Below are 16,134 nucleotides of genomic sequence, written 5' to 3'. Positions count from 1 at the left end.
AACCCCTTATGACTGTTTTACAACACAGAGGCAGACAGACACTGTTGATTTTCTGCCTGTGTGTGTGTGTGTGTGCTTGTCTTTCTATAGTAATGAGGGCCAATTTTGGTTCAAAACCATCATCGAGAAGAGATTTTAGCTGGTCCCCACAAATGCAAAGGGCTTTTTGAGGGATAAGAGGGTAATAATTAGGTTATGGATAGGGCTAGGCATTTAGTTGTGATGGTTAGGATTATGGTTAAGGGGCTATAGGGAGACAAGTGCCTGTCTGTCTGCCTGTCTTGAAAAACAGCTTATCCAAACTAGAACAATCTCTGTTCATACAAGTGTTTTGGCTCCATATCAGTTTGAATTGTTTTAACAACAAAGACTGCTCAAATAATAGCTCCTAATATGTAAGCAGTTGAATCATTGTAAAATGCAGGATTTAACTTAACAAGACAACAGGGTCATCAATAATTGTGATTGATTCCCCATGTTGTGTTTTACACCGGTAGCTGAGGCCGATGCCAGTTGATTTCTTCTGGAAGGGGGTCATGTAATAGGAGCCTGTTGAATCATCAAAGACTAAACCATGGTCCAAAAGACCCTATCAGGAGGCAGTTGTGAGTGGCTACATCAACGTTTTCGAACATCTCTGGTTCTGCCTGTCCAGACTAAAAGGAGTTTTCAAACTAAATTTGGGTCAGCAGCGTTTCCACTTCTCTGTTTGAGCTACTCTAAAACTCAGGAGTAGTGTGGATGCCAAGTGTATCCATGGCAGAGTTGATCCAGATAAAAACTTAGTAGCATGGATCTGGCCATAGTCATTTACCTTCTTGCTGATCTACAAGAGGATGTTGCTGCAGGCTGTCGGGGCATCATGGAGAAATTTGTTGGAAAGTCTTTATTTTTTGGGTCATTAAAATGATCCCTCGTGGCTCCAGCTCTGATGTAATCCGAGCAGACCACAACCCCAACGCAGCTCGGCATGTGGCCGTGGACCCCCATCTTCAAGCATACAGAGATAATAGGAAACAGATCCAGGCTATTAATTAATCTTTATAATGCAGTTAGATGCTTTGGTATGTTGCCCGGCAAGTTCCCTATCCTCATCCACACACATGCACACATACACACATAACACACACTCATGTGTACTCAGACTTCCTCATTGAGTCTATCAGTTGTGTGTCCCTAAGTCAGGAGGAAAATCGTAGGGGGATGAGCAGCTCCGTAGGAAATCGATGTTGTAACGGACAAACATTGGTTGAACCCCCTGAAAGAATGACACAGAACACTGCTTTCATGTTTTGGCAACACGTCGATATATTGTCAGTACACTTGTTGCCTCTTATCAGAGCCACTGGAGGGGTTTTTGGAAAGAAAATCAACCTCCATGTTTGAGCAATTGTGTTCTCCCTCCCTCTCTTGTGTGTGCGAGCTGCTGTGTGGCAGGCGGGTGGTCTTGGGTAATGGAAGATGCTGCAATGGAGCCACGGGGATGCGATTTGCTCGTTTTCCCTTATTTACCTCGACTGAGCTCCCCCCATTCACAGTTCTCACATATCGACTCTCGATCACACTGAGACCCTCCTCTCTCACGTGCACTTGCCACACACGAACACGCACATGTACAGTACTTTTCACTCCAGGCATCCTATTCAACCCAAATCTGTCACATTCCACGTTAAACAAAGATGCAAACCTCCTGGGGCTTTATAAGATGAGACAGCCTTGCACTTCAAAGGGAAAACAAAGAAAACCGGAGCTGACATTACTCCCTTGTGACACCCCGCTGTGACAAACACATCCTTCACTGCTGCTTTTTGAAACGATGTCCTTCACTTCCCACCGTTTTCCATCCTTCAGTGTGACTGTTTTGTTGAATTCAACAGGGGCCGCACAATAGCTCATGTCATACTCATGCCATGTCTCCTGATGCCAGATTTCATGTCTGTCAGATAATGTGACATTAGCAGCAACCTGCTTCCAACATTTAATTGTTCACAGTCTGTTCAGCGACCGAGTCCAGCTCTGGCTGCTGCATCTCTACCATTCTAAAAATATTCCTGTTTCCACACAGTAATCCTGGCCTTTAGCCCGCTGCTCTCTGCAGTTTGTCTCCATGTTGTTGTTTCCATGCCCACCTCAGGTACGGTGAACCTGGCCACATGCCAGTACGGTGCAGTTCAGATAGTGTATGTGCTGACTGGTGTTCACATGCGCTGCAGCAAAAGGACCAGTCAACAGTAAAGTGTTGATCGCTCAATTACTCACATCTGCATTTTCAGGATTCTTTTTTTATTATGTTAATTTGTTCCAACAACCATGTCTAATTGATCCAGGCAACAAAATCTGTGTCCCAGTTCCATGATATACTAACCTATAAAGATGAAGTTTAGTAAAATATTAATATTACATATACAAATTCTAATTCTAAGCTTGTATATGCCCATGAAAGTCCAGCCCATGGATTCAGAAGCTGAATAGAGTATATCCAGCACTTTGTAAAGACACTGTGTCTAAATGAAGGGCCAACTGTCTTTACCACATCTGGACTGTAATTTTTTATTTTACCCATCAGCTGACATACACAACAATAACAATATTACAATATGTTTTCGATTGGCTACTATTAGCCCAGCCTATTTATTAGTTCAGCTTTATTATACAGTGTGTTTACACCAAAAAGCATGCCAAAACTTAAGCTTGAAAAAGTCACCGTGAAAATATGTACATGTAAAAGAGAAAGGTCTTGGAATACACAAAAAAAAGAAATGAAATGATCCTATGTGTGTGATTGCTGTTTGCTGGCAACAGACAAATTCGAATGGAAATAGGAAATGTATGGAATTAGTTTGCTTGGATACTTGATAATGATGATGAACGATTCTTGAGTTTTGAGTTCTACATAGACTGACAGATTTTTGGAATTAGTGGATGATGCTTAGAAAAAAATATAAATGATCTCAGCTGAAGCTTGGTGATCAAACTGGGTCTTTTTCAGTTGCTGCAGTTGTTCTCTTTGGTCACCATTAGGTCTGCAGTCATGTCTGTAATAAACATAAACAATCACACATCTGTATGCAGTATGTTTAGACCCTGTATCTTTGCCGATAGTGTTTGGACACTTACCGTTTGAGGGTGACAACAACATGGTGACACATGCTGTCATAATCACTGTCATGATGCAATCATCAGCCTCTTACTGCAGCTATGCCCGTGTCATACAGTGCCCAGATAATGCATGAATCACTTCACACAGACATAACCGTATAGGGTAATTACCATCAGCACTACTCAGAGGCAGCTCCTGATTTAAGCCGCAGGTTGAGTGAGGAGATGTGATGCCTCTTTGTCATCATTTTCACATTCAAATGTGGCATATGAAGCGATGTGCTGCTGGCGTCTTACATTTAAGGAAAATTTATGGTATCAGAGGCTGGAGTTGGCATTGTAAGTAGGTGGTTTGGTGGAAGAGCTCAAGGACGGGATCAGAAATACCTCACCTTGACGAATGTGACGGTGGTTAAATCATTTAGCCTCTAGTATCAATCCCTGCTTGCTCCATTTATTCTCCTCTACCTCAGCCCAGTCCAAAAATAAATCAAGTTCATCCCCAAAATAAGAATAAGTGGTAATCTCTTAAATCTGGCATTTGAAGGAAAATGCTTCTATTTATTGAGGGTTGAGCACAACTGCTTTAAATTTGATCCAGTTCCTATTTCTGTAGGGTACACTGTATGGCAGGGGTATACACACACACACACACACACACACACACACACACACACACACGCACACACACACGGTCCCTGGTTGTGTCCCTGACCTCTGAGGTTTGGCTGCACAGTGGACCACGGTGCTGCTCTAAGTGGGAGCAGGCCGACCAGATGTGGCTGTCTCACCCCACAGCACTAACACGCGGCTGCTTGGCCAGTCGCCTCACCGCCACTCAGCTGTTTAGCGTTCTGCCTGGGAAGCCACTGGACACGGTAGCGAGCCCCCAGTAGGGGTGCTGACTCTAAATAGAGGCTTGGTGAGGTTTGCACTGAGGTTTAGAAGAGGGGCTGTGCAGGACATCTTAAAGCGTCATGTTAACTATGTTTATTAAAGCCATATCCCTTTATGTCTTTGTTGGTTTGTGTGCTGCCTATTAAGATTTAATGTGGTTTGGGTCAGTGGTGGAACCAGGCAGACTTGGATTCATGCTGTTTTTGCTCGTTATTAAAACAGTATTGAATGGTAATGTGCTCTGTAATGTTTTGCAAGAAGTTTACAAGGTTTTTTTCCCCCTATGAGTAGCGTAATGAATAACTGATGTGGGTTTGGTGCATAATGTCTGGCTAAATTCAACATTTCAAATCCCACTATCCCACCACGCTTTTTTGTCCAGAGCATTCATTTTTTCCTCTTCCTTTTTTTTGAGCAAAAAAAAAAATCTCCTTATTGAAGTTTTCAAGTACTTGGCGCTTATTCCTCCCCCAAAAAATTGAATATCAATTTAGTATGGTCTTTGATTATTCATGCTGCAGCACAAAAAAGAAGAAAGTTATCCCAAGGTTTAGAAGTAAGAGCGATTAGTCTCCAATTTTTGTTTTGTGTGTAATGGAAAAGCAATATCGTGTGACTCGAGTATTAAAGTTCTGAGAGCAGTGGAATAAGCACAGGCATGCTGTTTTTTTAAATGCATATGAACTAATGTGCAGTGTATTAGTTTATTTTAGCTTAGAGGAGTTAAAGTTAAAACTGGTATTTCGGGAAATATGTGTTTGACAATTGATACAGTACCACTCCCCATGACTGTCAATTAAATATGGAGCTGAAGCCAGGATTGTAGCTTAGCTTAGCATAAATATTGGAAGCAGCTGGAAACAGCTAGCCTGGGTCTGTTTAAGAGGGAACAGTAACTCCAGGAAGTCCCTGCCCTTGGCTACGAAATGGTCCAGTTTATGTGCAGAAAACAAGATGCCACATACCAATTGCGTGTTAGGTATATGTCTTTACTTACCATTATCCACACCTCACTATTGAGTGCTTTTCCTAAATGTTAAGCCACAGGCCACAGCGACCTCACTGCCAAGTTAGCCAGGACCTCTCAAGTTGATGATCAGAGTTTGCAGAATGACACAGGATCTCTAAAGTTTACCAAGCCTGCCAACCACGAAGGTGATGAATTTCACCCCTCTGCTCTAAAACAGTCATTTACAGCTGAGGCGTCTTAGAGTGTAAAAAGCCTGGTGCTGTGGCAGAGCTGCAGCCACTTTGTTGGACCTTATTGTGACGTTTTTTTTTTTTTTTTTTTTATTCTCTAATCCCTCAGTCAGCTCCCCTCAAACTTTGCTTACCGCACTGAGGTAACAACAGAACAAACCATGAACAATGGGAATTAACTCCCATCAGCAGATTACAAACTGGATCGTGGCTTCATTTCCAGGAATACGTAATAAATTGCACATGGCTACTAAATGCGCCCAGATGGAGTGCAGTGTGCACCCTGAAGCTCCGAGCTGTGTCATCAAAAATTGTGCTGTCTCATATCTGCCTCTCAACATAGGAGACATTTTTATGCTCCTATTGTTTATGTGTACCCGTCCATCTATTCATTTTCCAATAAGATCGGGGGCGGCCTGTGATTATTCTCGGTAAACCCCTCTGACTCATCCCATGAATTGATCAGATATTGTTTGAGAAACTGAATGTCTTTCCCAATAGGATCCGTTAAAATACTCAGATTCTTAATTTGTATGTGGAATCAATAGAGTTCACAATGGTGAAGCGGCGCGCTAAGGAAGGATCAAATGGACGAGCAGGGTCAGCCACTGCAGCTAAATTCAAACTAGCTCATAATCAATAGAGATCAATGGCTCATGTTTTGGAGGTCTTTGTGTTAAACAGTCGAGCTTTGAGGCTTGATGATGCCATTGGCCGTATTGACTGAGGACTCAGGGTAACAGAAGACTGGTTTCATCGGAAAGTAGAAGAAGTTGCTTGTGATATGGGTGTTGCTTTAAGGTTGGTGACATGCGGCCTACGAGTGCTGTAGCTGGTGGCTAACCAATAACACAACCAGTAACATGCTATCATCGGCTGTTTAGTCAATTGAATTAGCTGTGTCTGAAATCTTATTAGGTTACCTTATTATATGACTGTTAAAAAGATGTAAGTATATCCACCTGTATTGGGTCATCAAAATTCAAGCATATACAGTTCTTTCTGCTTACAAACTCTCATTTTGTCAAATATAACACAAATGCTGATGATAGTTTATGTGCCTGAATTCTCTATTTCCTGCTCATTATAGAGTAAACTCTTTTGTAAAGAAATTAATCAATGAACCAGGGAGTGATTTCAATAAGCCAATCAGCGACTTCAGTCTTTTACATGACTACAAATCATGTTTCTTTTGTTCACACTCCAAACAGAGGAGGTAAAAATAGAGGATTCCAATGAGCTGCAATAACCCCGACTGTCCAGCTCCATGTTCCCTTCAAAGCGTAATCACTGCCAATACAGTTGTTTTACAGCAAAGCAGAATGCAATGCGATTGATAAACTAAAACTTAGTTTTCTCCCATGATCAAATCTACTTATCCCATTAAAATGATTAAATTAAGCCGTAAAAATGTTATGCTTTTAATTCCGATCGGATGAGACCTTAACTGATTGCCACAGGAAACGAATTGGGGCTAAGTATCTTGAAATTTGGTCTATTTATTGGCTGATACTGTCGCAGCAGCTTTGTCAGAGTATGCCATGGTAAAGACTAGATGCTTGTCATTGTTAGGTAGACGTGAACCAGCTATCAGACTAATCCATAGGTCAGATGCAGAGAGTACATTCATGTATTGGCATGTAGCTTGGCTGCATATGGATGGGATTGGTGATGGCGTCCCTCCCTGTCGTGTTTTTTGGTTTTCATTGTACTGCCCTCTCAGGCGTTGTTTCACGAACCCTCCTGCTTTTCACACCCTCTTTTATGTTTCCCTCTCTCGCTCACTCTATCCCCCATTGATGTTTCTTTTATGATCTGTTTTTATGATCCCTCTGTCTTTGTCCCTCTCTCTCTAACCTCTCGGTGTGCTGCAGGGAAGGAACGGCACACTGACTGTGATTCATTCTGACGCCGGCATCAGTCTTGTGGCTGGCACAGTCTTGGCATGCAGACACACACACAAACACATGCACACACACACACGTGGGAACAGCCTTTCCTGTCTGGAGTTGATTCTACTGGCTGGTACGCTGCCCCAGATACCAGAGTGGAGCCAAAGCAGGCACCAAACATACTTGAGCTGCAATGTGATTAGACACGGTGGATATCAACAGTGCCTTTCCACAGATTAGTGTGTCCCTCTCTGTTGTGCTAACGATAGCTGATGGGTTGGCATGAATTTCACAGGGATATGATTGTTTGCGTGGTTGTATGCTTGTGTAAGCATGTATGCAGGGGAATGTCTTTATGTCTCTATGTTTCTGTCTGGGAATACTGTGTGGTTGATGTGCAGAGCTTGCCAGCGACACATGTGGAGCCCGGCATCAGAGGCTATAGCAGAATGATACACCGTGATTAGTTGTTCCATGCTTCAGGGAGCAGCGCTGAAGGGGCGGTGTTGCCTAGGTGGTAGAGTGGTGGTTCTGCAACAAGAAGGTTGCCGGTTCAAATCCCACTCTTCCCCATCTCCATGCCGAAGTGTCCTTGGCAAGATACTGAACCCATAAATGTGGGGTGTAATAATTGTAAGTCGCTTTGGACAAAAGCGTCAGCCAAATGACATATAATAATAATATTTTCTTATTTTCTTTTTTTCATGAAACTGCTTCAAGTCAAATGATTTAAAGAGCCTTTGGATTGGTCATTGTTAAGCATGTGTGAGGGGAACTGATGCTGATGATAACTTATTTGACATCCTGTTAACTCAGACCAGGTTTTGGCTCCTGCTTTCTCTTGTGGTCTTCTGCATGCTCGTGCCGCACTCACATTGGAATGTAATATAAAATGTTATATCGTCTTTATTGTGAGTTTGATAGTTTGATCATAAGAGTGAATGACGTGTTTATGGCCACTGACGCCCTTGCTGTTTATTCGGAGGCAGCCACACTCGAGGCCTTGACTACACTGCTGCAGATCTTTTTTTGAACGAATCTTTTCCCCTCTGTTTTTACAAAAGTCTCCTTCCTCATGATTCTCTTTCAACAAAGTATCTCCATCCACATGAGAAAACAAAAATGACTACAGACGATCAAAAAAACTATGCTGGGTCAGTAGGTGATGACCAGGTCTACATCAACGAACTCTGATGGCTGTAATATTACTCTGAGGCAGACAACTGTGAATCTTGCTAAATGTGAAATATTGCTGCAAACTTGTAATCAGACCTAGCAGTGCTAACCAAATGTACACAAATATCATTACACAGAATAACAGTGAAGATGCACGGAGTATGCTATACATGGGGTTGTTTCCCGAACACTTCCATGTATGGATACACAGAATCCCTTTCGAGGGCAAATGTAAACGTCTCAGTTTCAGAGACAACTGGCTCAAACATCAAAATTTGGTTGGCAAAAAATCTGCATTAGTATGGCCAGGCAACATTTTATCCCCCCCCCCCCCCCCCCCAAAAAAATACCACCATAGGTAAGTGCAGAGTGCTTCAGTACATTTGACATTTAGATAAGCCCAGCGCTTGGTGGGTGTGTGTTTACGTTTATGTATATCATGTGCTCTTATTTGACATGTGTTTCCTCAGTGAGTGTACTTGTTCTCATGGCTGAATACTTGGCTGGCTTTCATAATCCTCATCGCTCTTCCAGTCAGTGTGCTCTTTAATAAACAGTGGCTTCATTGATGCTCAGGTCTTCTTATCCTCTGCTTGGACACTTTCATCTAATCCCACAGTAACCGTACTGTTCCAAACAAATGTGAGCGTGTGTCATGGGAGGGTATGAAGTCAGCTGTGAGCCTCCCTGCTTTCAATGGAAATCTCTATATAATGGTGCGTACAATTGCATGCATTCTTTCTCAATTATACAGTATGTGTGTGAATGCTGCGCAGCAGGAGAGCCTGTATGTTTTCTGTGTGATTGTGCACGTCTGAACATATGCAAAGGTGTAAGAACAGGCTGTGCTGCCGTACGTGGGTCGGCAGAAGGACATTATTGTGTCTGGAGCGCCAAGGGTGGAATGGGGAGGGAGGGTGTGAGAGGTCTGTTGTCGGGCCTCCCTTACACCCCGACCAGGCTGCACAGAGGCCCGTCTGTGGCCTGGAGAACCCGAGGAGCGCCAGGAGCCCGCGGGGCGAATAAATACACTGTGAAAAGTGTGTTAGAGAGGTGTGAAATAAATTGGAGGGCGAGACACTGGTTTTTGTGTGGAGCTTGTTCCCTCCCCCTCACCTCACATGCTCTCTGTCTTTTTCGCTCTCTCTGCCACATACACATAGACTTGTCCTTTCACACACACCTCACATGGAGGTTCACAGTTCAAATAAACAGCGACTCAAGCGGCGGGCCGGGTCTGGTGTAAACAGCATGGGCTGGGGTGATTTAGTTTCTCTCAGGGCACAGCTCTCTTTCACTGCTTAGTAATGGGCCGTGCTTTAAATAGGGATTGTGGGGGGGACTTAGCTGTAAGTTGGGGAATCAAGTGTAGCAAAGCTACAGACAGATAGATGTGTTCACTAGAGATGCTTTCAAACATGCCCTGAGCTCCGCAGGCCCTCCTTATTTTCTCCGGAGCAGCATGCGTGAACGCATAGTCCGAGTGAGAGGCTCCGGATTACCTGCAGACTTTCTCCACCTGCCACCCCCCAGTATCAAATCTGAAGGAATTCAGCAGGGGATCGATGATGCTTCTAACTCGTGAGAGACAAACAAATATCTCCTGGTGAAAATGTCGTGTCACACACATATAAGACACCGACAAAGATGTCAAGAGAGTTTGTGGTGATAAGAGCCGACTGCAGTGCTTGTTTGTTGTAAAGAGAACGATCTGATCTCTGCAGCGGAGTTAATACGTCGCTCCCTTCCTCTGCCTGCGGTTGTTTGCTGTTGTGAACGCGTCTTTGCAGAGAATGTTGCTCCGTTGTGAATCTGTGAAAGGTGAAAGACTGCATCCAATTCTCTGGACATCACCTCTGGGCACCTCTGAAAACAGCTGAGGAAAGTTCGACCACGGTATGGTGGTTGTTCTTTAATTCGATTTGTCCGAGCACGTAAATTGGCTCACTGTGGGATGGCTCTGCAGCCTCATCTGTCCTTGTATGTCTGCTCCCCACTATCGATGCACTCGGCAGTGATCAATCAATAAAGCCCTTGGTTCGCGTTTTTATCGGCCAGTGATGAAACATACCGCGAGCCTGTCACGTCTGGGAAATGGCCGTCTCTTCTTGAGGAGAGGACTGCAGTGGCCTCACGGAAATGGACTTTGTGTGTGTGTGTGTGTGGGGGGGTAGGGGGGGGGCTGTTGGTGTGTGTGTCATCCGTCACCCTGTGTAGGGTAAACACCGGAGTGTGAGGAATCATTTCATGGGCCTCCGATCTGGATCTAGTATTGGTTAAAGTGACTCAGATTTGTTTTTATTTAATCTGAAATAACATAACATAAGATTAGGGCAGATAGATAACTGACCTTTATTGATCCTCATTAGTGGAAATTCTAAATTGACACAGCGGCAGAGGGAATTTGCAGCCCAAAGTGTTTTTTCACATGAGAGATATTGAGGCGGACGGGTCTCAGTTTGTAACATTGATGTCACATACCTTCATGCACAAATCAAGATTCAGCAACATTTTTAAAACAACCTCTGGACAGTTGCTGTCTTGATGTTTCCAGACCAGTATCAGTCAGATTTGATAAAACCACACCTCCACAGTTACTCATTTATAATATATTATTTAATAATATAGAGAAATTCATTTGATTTTTAAAATAAAGATAAACATGTTTTTTTTCCTCCTAACATTTTTCCCATCCACACACTGCCAATCCCCTCTCATCATTCATTCAGCTGACTCTTTGTGTCTGTATAGTCTCATAAATCACTTAGTACACTGAAGCTAAACCGTCCTTCAAGTTTCAGTTGCTCATTAAATGCTCTTGATCAAGACTAAGATGCTTTGAACAATGTAGGAGCTACTCCTCCCAACACAGACAGGTTTCTACCTGTAGCTCTTCTATAAATACTTATTAAATGGGACAAATTAAACCAGAAGGTATGATCCAACTTAACTATCATGACTCATGTTCAAGTGTTTTTGTTATTGTTAATTATTATAACCCCAAACCACACAAGCTGATGGGAAAACCCAGACATGTAGTTAGCGTGTTGAATCTTTTAATTATATTTTTTTATCCAGCTAATGATAACTAATTGCAGTACAATCTTATCCTTATGACATAGTTTTACATAAGCATGTTAGCTTTACCTTGTACATCTACATTCTTTCATTTTGTTCCAGGGTGGATTTACTTGATGAACTGATCCTGTCTTTAGCTGCTTATCCTTGAAAGCTAAATATTTAAACCTGGCATAGCTGAGTCGTTGGGGTTTATTTAAGTTTGAGCTTAAACTATTACAGGAGATATTTGGGTTGCTTGGGCAAAGACTTTTTACAGTCTCCTATATTCTCCACCGTCTTTCCAAAGTCTCTTTGCTCATATGACGGAACTGCAGTTTCCTTTCACTTTATTTGTATCACTTGGTATCTCTGGATTTAAACGTACAATATGTAACTTCAGCTGTGGAGGATTTCTCAATCAAAACAATAAAAGTTTGGTGACATCGTGTTGCAGCTTGGGATCATGGGAGTTGTTGTCCGATAAAAGACTGCCTGACACGACTCAGGCGCAAATCATGTTCACAAATTAGGTAATGTTTTAAAAATTGGATAATATATTGGATAATATAAGTACACAGATAAACAGAGTATTTTAATGATGGAAATTTTGTATATTATGTCTTTAAACTCCATGGAAGTACAACACATTGAGCCAAGTGTCTGCTCCAGATTCCTGTCCTTTCCACACACATCCAACATGAGTTTGTTTTGTTGCACTTTCTCACCACAACTGGATATATTGCTTTTTGTACGCTAGTGGACAAACCCCTCAACTCCAAATAAAGGCTTTTGTGTTGACTTTCCTATAAACAGCCTCCCGAAAATAAGGGGGAGATCATATATCAAACCTGCGAGCGCTGCCATTTGTGATCAACATAATGGGTATATGCTAATATTCATTATTAATGATGGAACATCTGGTCAGTCGGCATGTGAGTGTGGCCACAGGCGATGGCTGCAAGGTGATTGGTTACAGAGATGAGCACCAGAAAGAAGATTCAGGGGTTTAAATGATGGAGCGATGGAGTGAATGAAACAAAAAACCTAGACTGTGTGAGTGAGAGAGAGTCAGCGAATCAGTACTGACACCTACTCCTCTCATCCGGGTCATGATGACAAGGTGAGGAAGAGGAGCGTTAGTGGAGGCTGAATGAGAGAGTTGAGTCAGACTAATGGCCGCGGGGTGCTGAATGTGGGAGGTAAGGAGGTGGGTGGTTCATTCATGGAGCCACATGATCATGCTGCGTCAGAGCTGCAGCTTTATCAGTTGCTGGGAGAGATATTTTGTGCATCGATTCACAAGACTTTTAGAAAGACATTACTGTTTTACAGAGAATCGTAACTAAGTGGTCTGAAACTGAATATCCTCTCCCAAAGATTGATGTTTCTAATAAATGGCCGCATGAATAATAATAATAGTAATAATGTCAAATCGAATTTTCAGTGACTCTTACTTGCCATTTTCATGTCCTACCAGCCACCACAACATTTCTTCCCCCTGTATTTTCTTTAAACTCAGAGCATGACCTAGTTATGCGTGGTATCGGAGTCCAGGGCTGAGAGAAGCTCGCTGACAAACCGCCGAACGGCCCACTGGAAATTGAGTTGCGCTGCCTAGAGTGGAGAAGGATGGACAGACGGAGACGGAGGACTTGGTGTGTGTTTACCCTCCGTACTGAGGAGCCCTTGTATACGTGGGCCAGTCGGGGCAAAAAATAGCCCTTGTTCCCTTGAGGAGTCACTACACAAGGTCACCTTCCTGTCCTGGGTCTTTACTCATGAAAAGTCTGTGTCCTCCCTCTTTCTTTCTTTCTTTCACTCTTCTCTCATTCTTTCAATCTGTCTCCCTCAACCCCCAACCCCCCCCCCCCCCCCCCCCCCCCCATCTCTGGCTTAATGGCTTACCCAGGCCTCTGTTTCAGCAAGAGTAGAGTTTGTGTGCTAACGAACCCCCGAGCTAATTAGAATTTCAGCCAAGCTGGCTACTCTCCTCGTGGACAGATACAATTTTACCCCTGAGCCCATGCAGAATTAATCCAGTTAATGTTTAGCACGGGATGAATAATGGCCACTTATCTGCCGGGAACATGGGTGCAGAGGGGTGCTTGGGTGGAAGAAGCATAGCGAGCCCCCAGACTTATGTCTCTCTAAATCTGCTTTCTGGGCAGAGAGTAGCTGGGCCGAAGCAGTGAGAGGTCACGGCTGAGGGGAGGTCAGCGGGTTTTCAGACTGCTCTCGCTGAGCGTCAGGCGTCTCCACCGACACTGTGACCGGTGCTGGGTTAGGAAATCCAGTGAACCTTTATACTCGCCGGCAGCTCTTTCCTCTTCTGTTCACATGAATCATTACACCTCTAATGTAGCGTAAGAGAAGTTATTAAACCACAGGTAAACAATAACAGTAGCGGTAGAAGGCGTTTCAGACTTAGGTTTGTCCACAGCAGTTTACAACTTCCAGTGTGCTGAGCTGAGAGCTCAACGCTTGAGGGATTGATTTAATGGTCTGTGTCCTGGTACTTAAACCATCGATGAAAAATTAACTCTGTTCTGCTCCAGTTTATTTAAAAGCTGGGTTGTTCTTAAAACCAACTGTTTCAAACAAAGTGTCATCAGACCATAAAGGCAGAAGTGTTCATAACTTTTCTGAGTGGCTACAATTCAAGGCTGGGTGAAGACAGTGATGAAGTTAAATTTACACTGATGTGTTTTCAAACATACCATTTATACCAGACATCCGTGGAACTCTGGAGGTTCCGAGCTGTTAAAATGGAGACCTTGGAAACACTGCTGGCCCCATGCATCTTAGTTTGAAGACCCTGAGTCAGACATTCAGACAATGAGACTTTTGAAAACAATGACCTAGAGATGAATGTTTGCTTCCTGATCGGGTCTCATCAGTGAAGACTTCATGCTCCTCTCATCCTTTTCTAGAAGCTAACAGCAAGTTGCAATGACAAGACAACCAATCCTGACTGGAAATTGGAAACAAAGCACTTACATTATCCACCTTGTCTCTGCTGGCAACTGTTGTGTAGTTCAATTCAGAATATGATAACGCTACTGTCTACATGCACAGGAGGCGAACAAGGCTTTGAATGATTTGCGACAAATTGCTGTGGTCTTCTGCATGCACGGCGTATGTGAATGGTCATGTGATAGGCGTTTTCATGCATGTTAGTATTGTCAGGGGCTATTTCTGACACAGTGCTTGGAATTCATACGGATGGAGATTGTTTTTATTTTAAAAAGGATCAGTGTGGGCACAGCCCGAAATGCAGTTTATCAAATGTTGATGATTACGCGGACAATCTCCGCCTATAGACGCTCATAATGTTGTATTCATTCACATGCTTTACATGTGGCAGACATTGTTTTGCAAAGATTTTTTTCTTCTCACTTTGTCAAAGCAATTTTTTACAGAATTTGTTCGATACAGCCACATTTCAGAAAGATCTCAGGTCTCCAGGCTTCAGATACTGTTAAGTCCTAATGATAGTTCTTTAAGTAGCTACAGCATTGCTACAGTGAAGATTGTTGATCTGACGTTAAAGAAACCCTTTCTAGTCGTCTTCTTTTTGATATCACACTTCTCGTAAAGAGATGATAATGTAATGTTTCCACTACAAACCTCTGCTTCCCATGGTAGCTGCTGTCTCACAGTGAATGAATGTAAACACCTCAGAATAGTCTCCTATTTTGACGATGAGATACATGAATTAACTCAATTTCTACAAGTGCATTAATAGTCCGCTATAACAAAATGTATAAGGAATTTAAACTTTGTGGTATAAAATAAAGCAGAGTATGTCCTGATCATGTGCGATACATCTGGCCAGTGTTTGGGATGGTGCTATGAACATCTGAAAACTGACACTGAACTTTAAATCAAAACCTACACCCTTCATATCCATAGCAGGACGTCTGCTCAAATATAAATCCAGCTTCAGATGTTCTGACAAGCGGGTTTCTACTGGCACCTTCTAGTTGGTATGAGGAGCATTTCCTCAGCCTGATGATAGAATTTTGGCAGAGCAAATACTTGGGGTAAGTTAGGGTAAACCTGCAGCAGCAGCGGGGAGAGACACTGTATGAGAGAGGAAGTAAGTTCTCTCCCTCCCACCCAAACATGTCTCGGCTATCAGCTGTTGGGGTGAGTCCCAGCTGCCTCGTGTGTTGACTCTGGGGTGATAGCCATCAGCATTTGCTACATGAAAGGAGAGTAGACTGGTGTTCCTAAAAAAGCAGATGAGAAATAAAGATGCGGAGGCCATGTTAGGATGTTGGCTGCATTTCAAATCCAGATAAAGGCACTGATTTATTAAGTGTGTTTTTTCTGACCATATCAGACAGTATATAAATAAAGTCCTTTCCTGGTAAGACGTGAAAACCTTCTCGTAGGATAAGATCCTTTGAGGCAGGACAACTCTCTTGCATACCTCAGATAGGCTCCCAGCCTTCAGGGGAACATGTATTTACAATATTGCTCTTCCTGTGCTTTGATAGAGACAAAAGCCTCAATACGCTTATGCATATTTGGGAAGGGAGTAAACCTGTTTGCCTCACTGTCTAAAATTACCAAGTCGGGGCTCTCTGTGCATGCCAGGAGTCCACGGAGGCAATGCTATCTGTGGTATGTCCCCCCCAAGCTGGCCTCAATGCTTTTATTCAGTCCACTAATGGCATTTTAAAAGTTCACTGCAGGTCGGAGAACAGTTTATTGGGGAAAAGGGAGAGACTGGACCCAAACCAGCTGACCCTATTCTTTCGCTGCAATGAGCCAAGGACACTGTCACTTAAGGCTCCCTTTTAAA

Source organism: Pleuronectes platessa, chromosome 2 (genome assembly GCF_947347685.1).
Source record: "Pleuronectes platessa chromosome 2, fPlePla1.1, whole genome shotgun sequence".
In the NCBI taxonomy this organism is placed as follows: Eukaryota; Metazoa; Chordata; class Actinopteri; order Pleuronectiformes; family Pleuronectidae; genus Pleuronectes; species Pleuronectes platessa.
The sequence above is the reverse complement of the archived record's forward strand: the minus strand, read 5'-3'. Positions refer to the sequence as shown.